The sequence below is a fragment of the Mus musculus genome, chromosome 12 (genome assembly GCF_000001635.26).
Source record: "Mus musculus strain C57BL/6J chromosome 12, GRCm38.p6 C57BL/6J".
Taxonomy (NCBI): Eukaryota; Metazoa; Chordata; class Mammalia; order Rodentia; family Muridae; genus Mus; species Mus musculus.
Window position 1 is genome coordinate 101217970 of NC_000078.6, and position 12157 is coordinate 101230126.

The following is a 12157-nucleotide window of genomic DNA, read 5'->3' on the forward strand; positions in this document are numbered from 1 at the left end:
GAGAAATTATGATCTAAATTTATTCATATTGAATACATTGTTATAGTAGCAAAACAATTTCATAATTGTTTATTAGTTTACAGAAAAAATGTTTGCATAAAAATGTATGAAATTTGACACATTCATGTAGTCAAAATGATTGTAAAAAATAATATTCACATAGCTTCCAGTTTCACCAACATGACATATAAAAAGTTATTTATCTCTTATTTTTAGATATTGCAGCTATAGAACAATGGATGATAAAGATCACAATGCATGAAGGATTAAACATTTATGAAACTGATGGGACATTATTGGACCTTGTCCGAGGTAAATATCAGCATATAAAATAGATGTCATTCACATACTCTTCGAACAAACTTTGATAATTAACTCATAGTGCCAAGTCCCAGAGGCCAGGACCATTGCTTTTATATATAATATATAAGGTATATTTGAATATATATTCAAATTATAGATATATTTGAATCTCCGGGATGAATTTCATTTGAACAATCTTTTACTGTGCTAGTGACATCTGTCTTTTAGTACTTTAAAAGTTGCATTTATTTTTATTTTATGTGGGTGATTATGAGTGTGTTGTATTCATATATGCATGTGCACCATGTAGGGAGCTCAAAGAGGCCAGAAGAGGCTGTTTGTTCCAGGGGCCAGCCCTGGCAGTCCTTCTTTCTTCTTCTTGGTTCCTCTAGAGGCAGCAGAGTGAGAAGACTTTGTCTTACAAGATATGAGGGTAAGACTTTGTCTTATGAGATATTTAGGGTTGCTGTATACGAAAAAGTTTACTTATCTAAGTCTAAGTTGCTTTGCTTCTGTAGCTGACCTGTGTTCTGTATTCCTCTGTGCTCCTCTTTGTTCCACCGAGGCCAGAAACCACCTTCTCTGGCACTTAGCACCTCATCCTCAACCAGCAAGAGATTAAGTAAAGCAGCCATCCTTCTACCTCTGCAGGCACAGCTCTAACTTTCAGCCTGCTGCTGAAGTTGCAGGAAGGAAAGGGGATACTTTGAAAAGCAATTTTAGTGTTTATTTCTACATTGTAAAAAGTTTCCTATAAAAGCTAAGAAAATGGGGGAAAAAGGAATGCTCATTTTTCTCTTTGTCTTCGGCACTTACACATCTTTCATAGTACATGATCACATAGAAAAAAGTTTCTCACAAGTTTACACATAAATTCAATCATAAATTGAGTAAGAAGTTTACAACAGAGAATGCTTACATGCATGTGCACTGGGAGTAATTATCTGGCTAAACATTCATCCCCTGTTATTCTGATAGTAGCCTGCTTATTCTCAGAAGCAATCAACTGACACACTTGGAGACACTTGGAGAGACAGAGTTCTGCAGTTTTGACTATCAGAAAGGACTTAATAGCAATGTTATTCAAAGAGTTTAATGATTACTATAAATTTAGGAATTCTTATAGGGTTATCCTTAAGGATAAAGAAATCATCTACTTGTCTATATATCATCATTATAAGACAGTACATCTTCATAGTTCTGTAGAGAACTGCTCAAAAGGGTGGGCTAATACCCATGATGGTGATATATTTTTAATAATGACAGGAAACCCATATTAATAGCAGGAATCTTTCCTAAAATGAATTTCCTCTGGGCCTTGTCTATGAGAGAAAATCTGTCATGGGTGATTGATGCAAGGCAGTCTCACCTCAGGACTATTACCTGCTAGTTTTGAGCTTGTTAGCTCCTGACATGTTTGAACACTTGGAACTGGAGTTACAAATAACTGTGAGACTGCATGTGGCTGCTGAGAACTGCACCTGGACTATGTGTGTGTGTCTGTGTGTGCATATGTATTTTATGTATATGATATAGGTATATATATATGATATATGTGTGTATATATGTTTATGTACACATATAAATAGGTAATTTTTAATAGAAGTCTTCACAGTGAATTGAAAAGTTTTATTTACTAATGATATCTGTGGGGTCATTCTAAGCAGTGGCTGTGTAATTTTTTTTATATATATATTTGATCTGAATCTTAGTGTTCATTGTATCACAGGCTCATTAAAAAATACTTGTGTGCTCACAAACACAGTTCTGGTGTATAGATTGTTTGGTTTCATTTTTCTTTTTTTTTCAATGCTGAGGGTTGAACCTAGGCCTAGAAGACTTAAGTATTGTCAGCAAGTGCTTTACCATTGAACTATAGCACCAGCACACACACTGCAATTTTTAAAAAAATGAGGAACAACAACAAAACATCTTGTTCAGTTTTAGTCAGAACAGTTGAAACTTTTCTTGTACTTCTTTTGTAAGGCAAGATCTTACTATGCAGCTCGGTCTGTCTTGAAGTTATCACCTTCTTGCTTCAGTCTCTCAGGTGTCAGGTGCCAGCATAACCAGCAGAATAATTAATTGGTATGAATAAAAGTTCACTGGTTTAGGGGTTGGAGAGGTGGCTCAATGATTAAGAGTACTGGTTGCTTTTCCAGCGTACCCAGGTTCAATTCCTAGCACCCACATGTCAGCTCACAGCTATTTGTAACTCCAGGTCCAGGGGATCTCACACAGACATACATGTAGGCAAAATACCAATGCACATAAAAATAAATAAATAAATAAATAAATTTAAAAGTTAGCTGTTTTAAGCTCCTGAACACTGTGTGTTATAAATGCTTATGTTTCTATTTGATTGACACGAAGCAGATACCTTAATATTTTTCTGAGATGTAACGTAATTATGTGTTTCATTTGGCCTTTGAATGTGCCCTGCAGACACATGTGGCCTCAAATTTACAGAAATCAACCTGCCTCTGTCCTAAATTCCTGGGATCAAAGACATGTGTCACCATGCCTAGGCCTAATTTTATTGATCACCTGTAGCACTGTAGTTAGTGAAAGATGTTAATATTCCTTAAGCTCTCTCTCTCTCTCTTTCATTGCACTACTTTTTTGCTGGTATTAATATCAATCTGATATAATCCTGTATAGACTGAAGAATAAAAATATATAAAATTATATTTTATGGAAGAAATACTTGGGTAGCCTTTCAAAAAGTAATGAATTATCATTAGACTCCATTATACATACACAAATTAAACTCTGTCTCTATAGATAGGCCAGGCAATTGTACTTTAGTAAGTCTCCCACCGTAATTACGAACTCCAATGAGAATCGAGAGTGATTCTCAAGGAATAAGTTATAAGTCTAAAAGACCTATTCATTCTTTTTAATGCATTATTATTTGCGATAAGAAAGAACTAGGAACAACACAAATGTCTATAAAAAAGGAAAGGAACAAAAGCATGCAGGTACATGCCACTGAAGTACAAAAATAGACACATATCAGAGAGAACTGAACTCAGAGAAATTGAGAGAAAAAAAATCAAGCTGCAAAATATAGTAGGAAAGGGCTTGGGAGATTGATTGTTCAGTGGATAAAGCACTGCCTGCAAAAGTTTGAGGACTGGAGTGTGGATTCACAGGACACACACAAAATCGAAGCAGCTGAGGCAATTGTTCTTAATTACACCTGGGAGACAAAGACAGAGGCCATCTTAGGAGCACTAGGTTTTCAGGTTTGGAAGAAGATTGATTCTGTCTCCAATAATAAATAAACTGGGAAGCAATCATAGAAAAATGCCAAATATTAACTTTGAGCCTCCTTGTGTGTGTGTACCTATATATTTATGTATATGCAATAATTCTTTTGTCATTGAATAACAAAGTTTAAGCAAGCTGCTTCATAGTAGCATTTTTAATATGTCTTTTTTTTTTGAGTATTCCAGACTGACCAAGTTTATTGATGTAGTATTCTAAGAATGTTGTGTACCCAAGTAGATGATAACGGTGGTGTGTGGACTTGAGATTATCAACTGTAGGCATGTTTGTCATGAAAACTCAAGGCTTATAAAAATTCAGGGAATCCTTCATCTAGAATGGTCTAGATTGTTTGATCTTCTGCGTGGTGGTAAGCTGGTGTTGACAGTTAGCCATAGGTGGTCTTGAACTGGCCAGTCTTCCCCAACATTGCGTGCTTGAAAACTCCGTTTAGACAGACATGATGTGTTTGACAAAAGCTTCCTAGTTGATGCAGCCATTGGAGTCCTCCTGGCCTGCCAGCAACGCTTCTACCTCTTCCTCCTTCATCTTCTCTCCCAGAGTGGCGAGGACATGGCGGAGTTCAGCACCCATGACGGTGCCATTGTCCTCCTTGTCGAAGACACGCAGACCCTCAACGAAATCTTCATAACCTCCCTGGTCCTTGTTGTTGGAGATAGCTTGCATCATGGGCAGAAACTGTTCAAACTCGATTTTCTTAGCATTCATCTCTTCATTGCTGGGGTTCCCAAGAACCTTCTTGACCTCTGCATTGATGGGATTGGTGCCCAGAGCCCGGAGGACGTCTCCCACCTGACTTAAGGTGATCTTGCATTCACCTGTTCTGTCAAACAGGAGAAATGCCTCCTTGAAGTCATAATCTGCCCCAATCTGGAAAAAAAAAATGCTTGTGCCTTGTGGTTTCATGAGTCACACGCTATTTTTCGTCTTTCCAAAGGTCTCGTGGAACTGAAGTCCTCCTGCTTCTGGCTTCAGACGCCAGGCATGGTGCTCCGAGGACTTGCAGTTGCCTAGCTCAGATGCTGGTGTAGGGATGGGATTTTTATGGCTGTAATGGAATCTCTCTGACATTATCTTTTGATAACTTAAAGGCAGAGGCTGGAGAAGTAATTTTTTTTTAATTAGGTATTTTCCTCATTTACATTTTCAATGCTATCCCAAAGGTCCCCCATACCCACCCCCCCAATCCCCTACCCACCCACTCCCCCTTTTTGGCCCTGGCGTTCCCCTGTACTGGGGCATATAAAGTTTGCAAGTCCAATGGACCTCTCTTTGCAGTGATGGCCGACTAGGCCATCTTTTGATACATATGCAGCTAAAGACAAGAGCTCCCGGGTACTGGTTAGTTCATATTGTTGTTCCACCTATAGGGTTGCAGTTCCCTTTAGCTCCTTGGGTAATTTCTCTAGCTCCTCCATTAGGGGCCGTGTGACCCATCCAATAGCTGACTGTGATCATCCACTTCTGTGTTTGCTAGGCCCCGGCATAGTCTCACAAGAGACAGCTATATCTGGGTCCTTTCAGCGAAATCTTGCTAGTGTATGCAATGGTGTCAGCATTTGGAAGCTGATTATGGGATGGATCCCTGCATATGGCAATCACTAGATGGTCCATCCTTTCGTCACAGCTCCAAATTTTGTCTCTGTAACTCCTTCTATGGGTGTTTTGTTCCCATTTCTAAGAAAGGGTAAAGTGTCCACACTTTGGTCTTCGTTCTTCTTGAATTTCATGCGTTTGGCAAGTTGTATCTTATATCTTGGGTATCCTAAGTTTCTGGGCTAATATCCACTTATAAGTGAGTACATATTGTGCGAGTTCCTTTGTGATTGGGTTACTTCACTCAGGATGATACCCTCCAGGTCCATCCATTTGCCTAGGAATTTCATAAATTCATTTTTTTAATAGCTGAGTAGTATTCCATTGTGTAAATGTACCACATTTTCTGTATCCATTCCTCTGTTGAGGGGCATCTGGGTTCTTTCCAGCTTCTGGCTATTATAAACAAGGCTGCTATGAACATAGTGGAGCAAAAATATGGAACGCTTCATGAATTTGCGTGTCATCCTTGCGCAGGGGCCATGCTAATCTTCTCTGTATCGTTCCAATTTTAGTATATGTGCTGCTGAAGCGAGCACTAATATGTCTTTTTATTAGATATTTTCTTCATTTACATTTCAAATGCTATGCCTAAAGTACCCTATACCCTCCCCCTGCTCTGCTCCCCAACCCACCCACTCCTGCTTCCTGGCCCTGGCATTCCCCTGTACTGGGGCATATGATCTTTGCAAGACCAAGGGTTTCTCCTCCCACTGATCCTCTGCTATATATGCTACTAGATACATAGTTTAGGGTGGGGTGGGTACTGGTTAGTTCATATTGTTGATCCTTCTATAGGGTTGCAGACCTCTTTAGCCTCTTGGGTACTTTCTCTAGCTTCTTCATTAGGGGCCCTGTGTTCCATCCAATAGATGACTGTGAGCATCCACTTCTATATTTGCCAGGCACTGGCAGAGCCTCACAAGAGACAGCTATATCAAGGTCCTGTCAGCAAAAATCTTGCTGGCATATTCAATAGTGTCTGAGTTTGGTGGTTATATATGGGATGGATCCCCAGGTGGGGCAGTCTCTGGATGGTCCTTTCTTCTGTCTCAGCTCTGAACTTTGTCTCTGTAACTCCTTCCATGGTATTTTGTTCCCCATTCTACGAAGGAACAAAGTATCCACACTTTGGTCTTCATTCTTGAATTTCATGTGTTTCCCAAATTGTATCTTATATCTTGGGTATTCTAAGTTTCTGGGCTAATATCCACTTATCAGTGAGTGCATATCATGTGAGTTCTTTTGTGATTGGGTTACCTCACTCAGGATGATATCCTCCAGATCCATCCATTTCCCTAAGAATTTCATAAATTCGTTGTTTTTAATAGTAATGCAAATATCTGATATGCAGGATATTTGATATGTGACCCCCCCCATGGGATCATGACTATTTTAGAGTCAATAAAAAATATTTCCTGTGTGGAACCAGGTGGGTTCAGAGGATCTTGATGGAGTCAAAGAAAAAGAAAAGCATGATTAAAATATATAAAATTTTCCTCAATAAAAATTTCCTTATCATATTAAGTAAAAAATCAGTATGCATTTTACAATTAATAATTAAAATGAATTTTTCTTGAATTCTTAGAAATGAATTTTATTATTTTAGGATGACATGTTCTTTTGAAAACTCTTTTCAGGACTAGTGAAATGGCTTAGTTATTAAGAGTGTAGGCTGACCTTCTGGTCCACACCTCATACCTACAACTGCAGCAGTCGTGGATTCACACACTATTATATACTTCTCAGATCTGCTTACAGGAAACCCACCTCAGGGAAAAAGACAGACACTACCTCAGAGTGAAAAGCTGGAAAACAATTTTCCAAGCAAATGATCTGAAGAAACAAGCTGGAGTAGCTTTTTTTAAAAAGCCTATACTTAGCTGATGACAATTTGTATCTAGTAAGAAAGAGATCAACATCTATCCTATGTTTTATATTTGAAGTTTTGTTCAGCTAAACTGGATAATCATCTATTCTGTATCCTTATAATAGAATGATTTATCCTTTATTCATAATTCTGTCTTTTCATGGTGCACAGTGAAACCTGTGGTCACATCCCTAGACCAGAAGATCCTGAAACTCAGTCCCAACCTTGAATGAAATGTTTTCTTTGATCATTGATTTTAACTAAGCCTATTTTTCTCTTCCAAATACAGTTATGTGCTTGCAAGGCAATAACTCACTATACTATTTTCCTAACTTATGTAGCCCTTAATATTCTACAAGGAGGGGGAACTCTATTCTACATTCCTATGTTATTAGATTTTTCTGGCAGAACAACTTAAACCATATCTTTAAACTTTCTATCAACTACCCTAACTTTCTAAACTACTTAAGTCAAATTAGGAATTCTGTAAAATCATTAGTTCATCTGAATAATATTATTTTAAGAAAGTTCATCTTCATATTGACTTGCAGGAAAATTGTCAAATAGTGTGTACAGTCACACCACATTATAGGAAGTGAAGGTCTCCCCATGCTCAATCACACCATGGTAGGTAGATGAGAAATATGGTAATGGAAAACACGAGAAGGCACAGCAGCAGCAAGAAGCAATCAAGATGAAGGCAGTCAGGTTGTGCCTCTCCAAGGTATACCCATCACAGCTGAGCAGAATAGTGAACCATCTCCAAGATGCTCACCTGCCCACTGAAGCTCCTCCTGCGTCATGTCTGCAATATAAGACAGTGAATTATTTTTCTAAAAGAAATGAGTAAGGAGGACTGGAGAGATGGCTCAGCAATTAAGAGCAATTGTTGCTTTTGCAGAGGACCAAAGTTTGGCTCCCAGAACAGAAATGGTAGCCAATAACTACCTCAACTCCAGTTCTAGGGGCATCTGATGCTATATTTTGGCTTCTGAGGGCATCATGCAGCAATGTGGTACAAAATTATATATGGAAGAAACACATACACATACACACACACACATAGTAAAATTAATTGAATCTTTAACAGTTAGAAAAATACCATAATTAAACTTCAAGAGTCATACAAAGCAGTGCTCTGAATTCTTCATGCATGCATAGCAAGTATTAAAAACATAATATGTAACAACATGGACTAGGGCCTGAGCAAACAGTTCAAATATTAACATGTTTTTCAAGTATGAGGATGTGAATCTGATCCCTAGAACTAACCTAAAAATTTGGCTGTTGTGAAATGGAGTTTTAATCCCAGCACTGAGGTGGATTTCCGGGCTCACGAGCTGGCCAACTTAGGCTAATTGCGAACCTCGGGCTCCTGAAGATCTGTCTAACAGGACAGGTGGACAGTGCTTAAGGAGTGACACCCAAGTTGCATTACGTTCTTTACACGCATACACACACACACACACACACACACACACACACACACACACACTCAAACATTTTGTGTATTTGATTATAGCTTGGGTATGGGACTATGGAAAGAAGCAGACAAATTTTAAATAGCATCTGTACTGTTTTTATTTACTGAAACAAAATTAAAATACTTGCCACTAAGGGTATATGTAGTTGCACTGGTTGCAGGCTTTCCCTTAATATGTGAGGGCCTAGGTTTGATTCCCCAAGCCTTAGAAAATCTAGAAGTAAACTGGCAAAATATTGTACCCTGTTTACTTTGTTCATGCTTTCTAAAAATTAAGAAAAGGCAATCAATGGTAATTGTAGTACCTGCTTTGGGATTTTAATATTTGTGTAGTGTGCTAATTTTAAGCACTAGAATACCAATATACAATCACTTCAAATATTAGAAACTCTAAAATTTCACATATTGAGGTACACTGCATTAATGTTTAATGTTTGCAGTTGCTGAGACATCAGAAATACTATGAAAATTGCAGAATTGCAGAAATAGGATTGGTCTGTTTGAGCTGAAAAGACTCTTCCTTGGAAATTCCTGAACATTGGGGGTTCTCTAGGACTGCACAATAAGCATAAACCACATCCAAACACCTTGTTTCACAGAGAGAGCCTTTATTAATGTAGGAAAAAAAGTTTAAGTGGCTGCTTCGTGACTCAGGAAGAAAAACAGCAGCCAATGACCTTGCCGGTGTAATCTCAAGCAAAGAAAGGGGAGGTCTGTGTTAGAATGGGCTGTGATGTAGTGGTATATTTTGATTGGGTATGCTACTTAGGTGAACTGAAGTATGTGTGTGGGGTTATTCTGGACTTTAAATCTGTGACACATAGAATTCTTAGTGGCTGCTTTAGCAATGCAATCTACAGGTTTTTTATTTTTTATTTTTTATTAGATATTTTCTTTATTTACATTTTAAATATTACCCCCTTCCCTAGTTTCCCCTCTGACAATCCCCTCCCCTCTTCCCCTGCTCCCCGTCCCACCCACTCTCATTCCTGGTCCTGGCATTCCCCTATATTAAAGCCTAGAGCCTTCACAGGACCAAAGGCCTCTCCTCCCATTGATGACTGACTAGGCCATCCTCTGCTACATATATAGCTAGGGCCAAAAGTTCCACCATGTGTTTTCTTTGATTGATGGTATAGTTCCAAGGAGCTCTGGGGGGTACTGGTTAGTTCATAAGATGTTCCTCCTATGGGGCTTCAGTCCGCTTCAGCTTCCTGGGTATTTCTCTGGCTTCTTCATTGAGACTTTGTGCTCTGTCCAATGGATGACTGTGAGCATCCACTTCTGTATTTGCCAGGCACTGGCAGAGCATCCTAGGAGATAGAAATATGAGGCTTCTGTCAGCAGGCCCTCGTTGGGATCTGCCTAGTGACTGGGTTTGGTGGTTGTTTATGGGGTGGATCCCCAAGTAGAGCAGTCTCTGGATGGTCCTTCCTTCAGGCTCTGCTCTGAACTTTGTCTCTGCAACTCCTTCCATGGGTATTTTTCCCCCCATTCCAAGAAGGAATGAAGTATCAACACTGTACTGGCTAGTTTAGTGTCAACTTGACACAGCTGGAGTTATCACAGAGAAAGGAGCTTCAGTTGAGGAAATGCCTCCATGAGATCCAGCTGCAAGGCATTTTCTCAATTAGTGATCAAGGGGGAAAGGTCCCCCCTTGTGGGTGGGACCATCTCTGGGCTGGTAGTCTTGGGTTCTATAAGAGAGCAGGCTGAGCAATCCTGGTAAACAAGCCAGTAAAGAGCATCCCTCCATGGCCTCTGCATCAGCTCCTGTTTCCTGACCTGCTTGAGTTCCAGTCCTGACTTCCTTGGTGATGAACAGCAGTATGGAAGTGTAAGCCAAATAAACCCTTTCCTCCCCAACTTGCTTCTTGGTCATGATGTTTGTGCAGGAATAGAAACCCTGACTAAGACAGACACTTTGTTCTTCCTTCTTGAGTTTCATGTGTTTTCAACTTGTATCTTGGGTATTCTAAGTTTCTGGCCTAATATCCACTCATCAGTGAGTGCATATCATATGTGTTCTTTATTTATTTATTTAAAAAACATTTTTTATTAGGTATTTTCCTTGCTTACATTTTCAATGCTATTCCAAAGGTCCCCCATATCCACCCACCCCCCCAATCCCCTACCCACCCACTCCCCCTTTTTGGCCCTGGCGTTCCCCTGTACTGGGGCATCTAAAGTTTGCAAGTCCAATGGGCCTCTCTTTGCAGTGATGGCCGACTAGGCCATCTTTTGATGCATATGCAGCTAGAGACAAGAGGTCTGGGGTACTGGTTAGTTCATATTGTTGTTCCACCTATAGGGTTGCAGTTCCCTTTAGCTCCTTGGGTAATATCTCTAGCTCCTGCATTGGGGGCCGTGTGACCCATCCAATAGCTGACTGTGATCATCCACTTCTGTATTTGCTAGGCCCCGGAATAGTCTCACAAGAGAGAGCTATATCTGGGTCTTTTCAGCAAAATTTTGCTAGTGTGTGCAATGGTTTCAGCGTTTGGAAGCTGATTATGGGATGGATCCCTGCATATGGCAATCACTAGATGGTCCATCTTTTTGTCACAGATCCAAATTTTGTCTCTGTAACTCCTTCCATGGGTGTTTTGTTCCCATTTCTAGGAAGGGGTAAAGTGTCCACACTTTGATCTTCCTTCTTCTTGAATTTCATGCGTTTAGCTAGTTGTATCTTATATCTTGGGTATCCTAAGTTTCTGGGCTAATATCCACTTATCATTGAATACATATTGTGTGAGTTCCTTTGTGATTGGGTTACCTCACTCAGGATGATGCCCTCCAGGTCCATCCATTTGCCTAGGAATTTCATAAATTCATTCTTTTTAATAGCTGAGTAGTACTCCATTGTGTAAATGTACCACATGTTCTGTATCCATTCCTCTGTTGAGGGGCATCTGGGTTCTTTCCAGCTTCTGGCTATTATAAATAAGGCTGCTATGAACATAGTGGAGCATGTGTCCTTCTTACCAGTTGGGGCATCTTCTGGGTATATGCCCAGGAGAGGTATTGCTGGATCCTCCGGTAGTACTATGTCCAATTTTCTGAGGAACTGCCAGACTGATATCATAAAGATCTTTCACTTCCTTAGTTAGAGTCACGCCAAGGTATTTTATATTATTTGTGGCTATTGAGAAGGGTGTTGTTTCCCTAATTTCTTTCTCAGCCTGTTTATCCTTTGTGTACAGAAAGGCCATAGACTTATTTGAGTTAATTTTATATCCGGCTACTTCACTGAAGCTGTTTATCAGGCTTAGGAGTTCTCTGGTGGAATTTTTAGGGTCACGTATATATACTATCATATCATCTGCAAAAAGTGATAATTTGACTTCTTCCTTGCCAATTTGTATCCCATTGATCTCCTTTTGTTGTCTAATTACTCTGGCTAGGACTTCAAGTACAATGTTGAATAGGTAGGGAGAGAGTGGACAGCCTTGTCTAGTCCCTGATTTTAGTGGGATTGCTTCAAGCTTCTCACCATTTACTTTGATGCTGGCTACTGGTTTGCTGTAGATTGCTTTTATCATATTTAAGTATGGGCCTTGAATTCCTCATCTTTCCAAGACTTTTATCATGAATGGGTGTTGGATTTTGTCAAA

The 12157-nt window shown here is 39.5% G+C and overlaps 1 non-coding gene and 2 pseudogenes across 1 annotated transcript; 1 reads left to right on the plus strand and 2 right to left on the minus strand.

Moving 5' to 3' along the window:
* Gm18795 (predicted gene, 18795) overlaps positions 207 to 12157 on the plus strand; it is a 65535-nt pseudogene continuing 53584 nt past the window's right edge.
* Mylf-ps (myosin light chain, alkali, fast skeletal muscle, pseudogene) lies at positions 3741 to 4449 on the minus strand (annotated as a pseudogene).
* Gm22749 lies at positions 5623 to 5729 on the minus strand. The gene has a single exon (XR_003950384.1). It is a non-coding gene; the product is annotated as a U6 spliceosomal RNA (small nuclear RNA).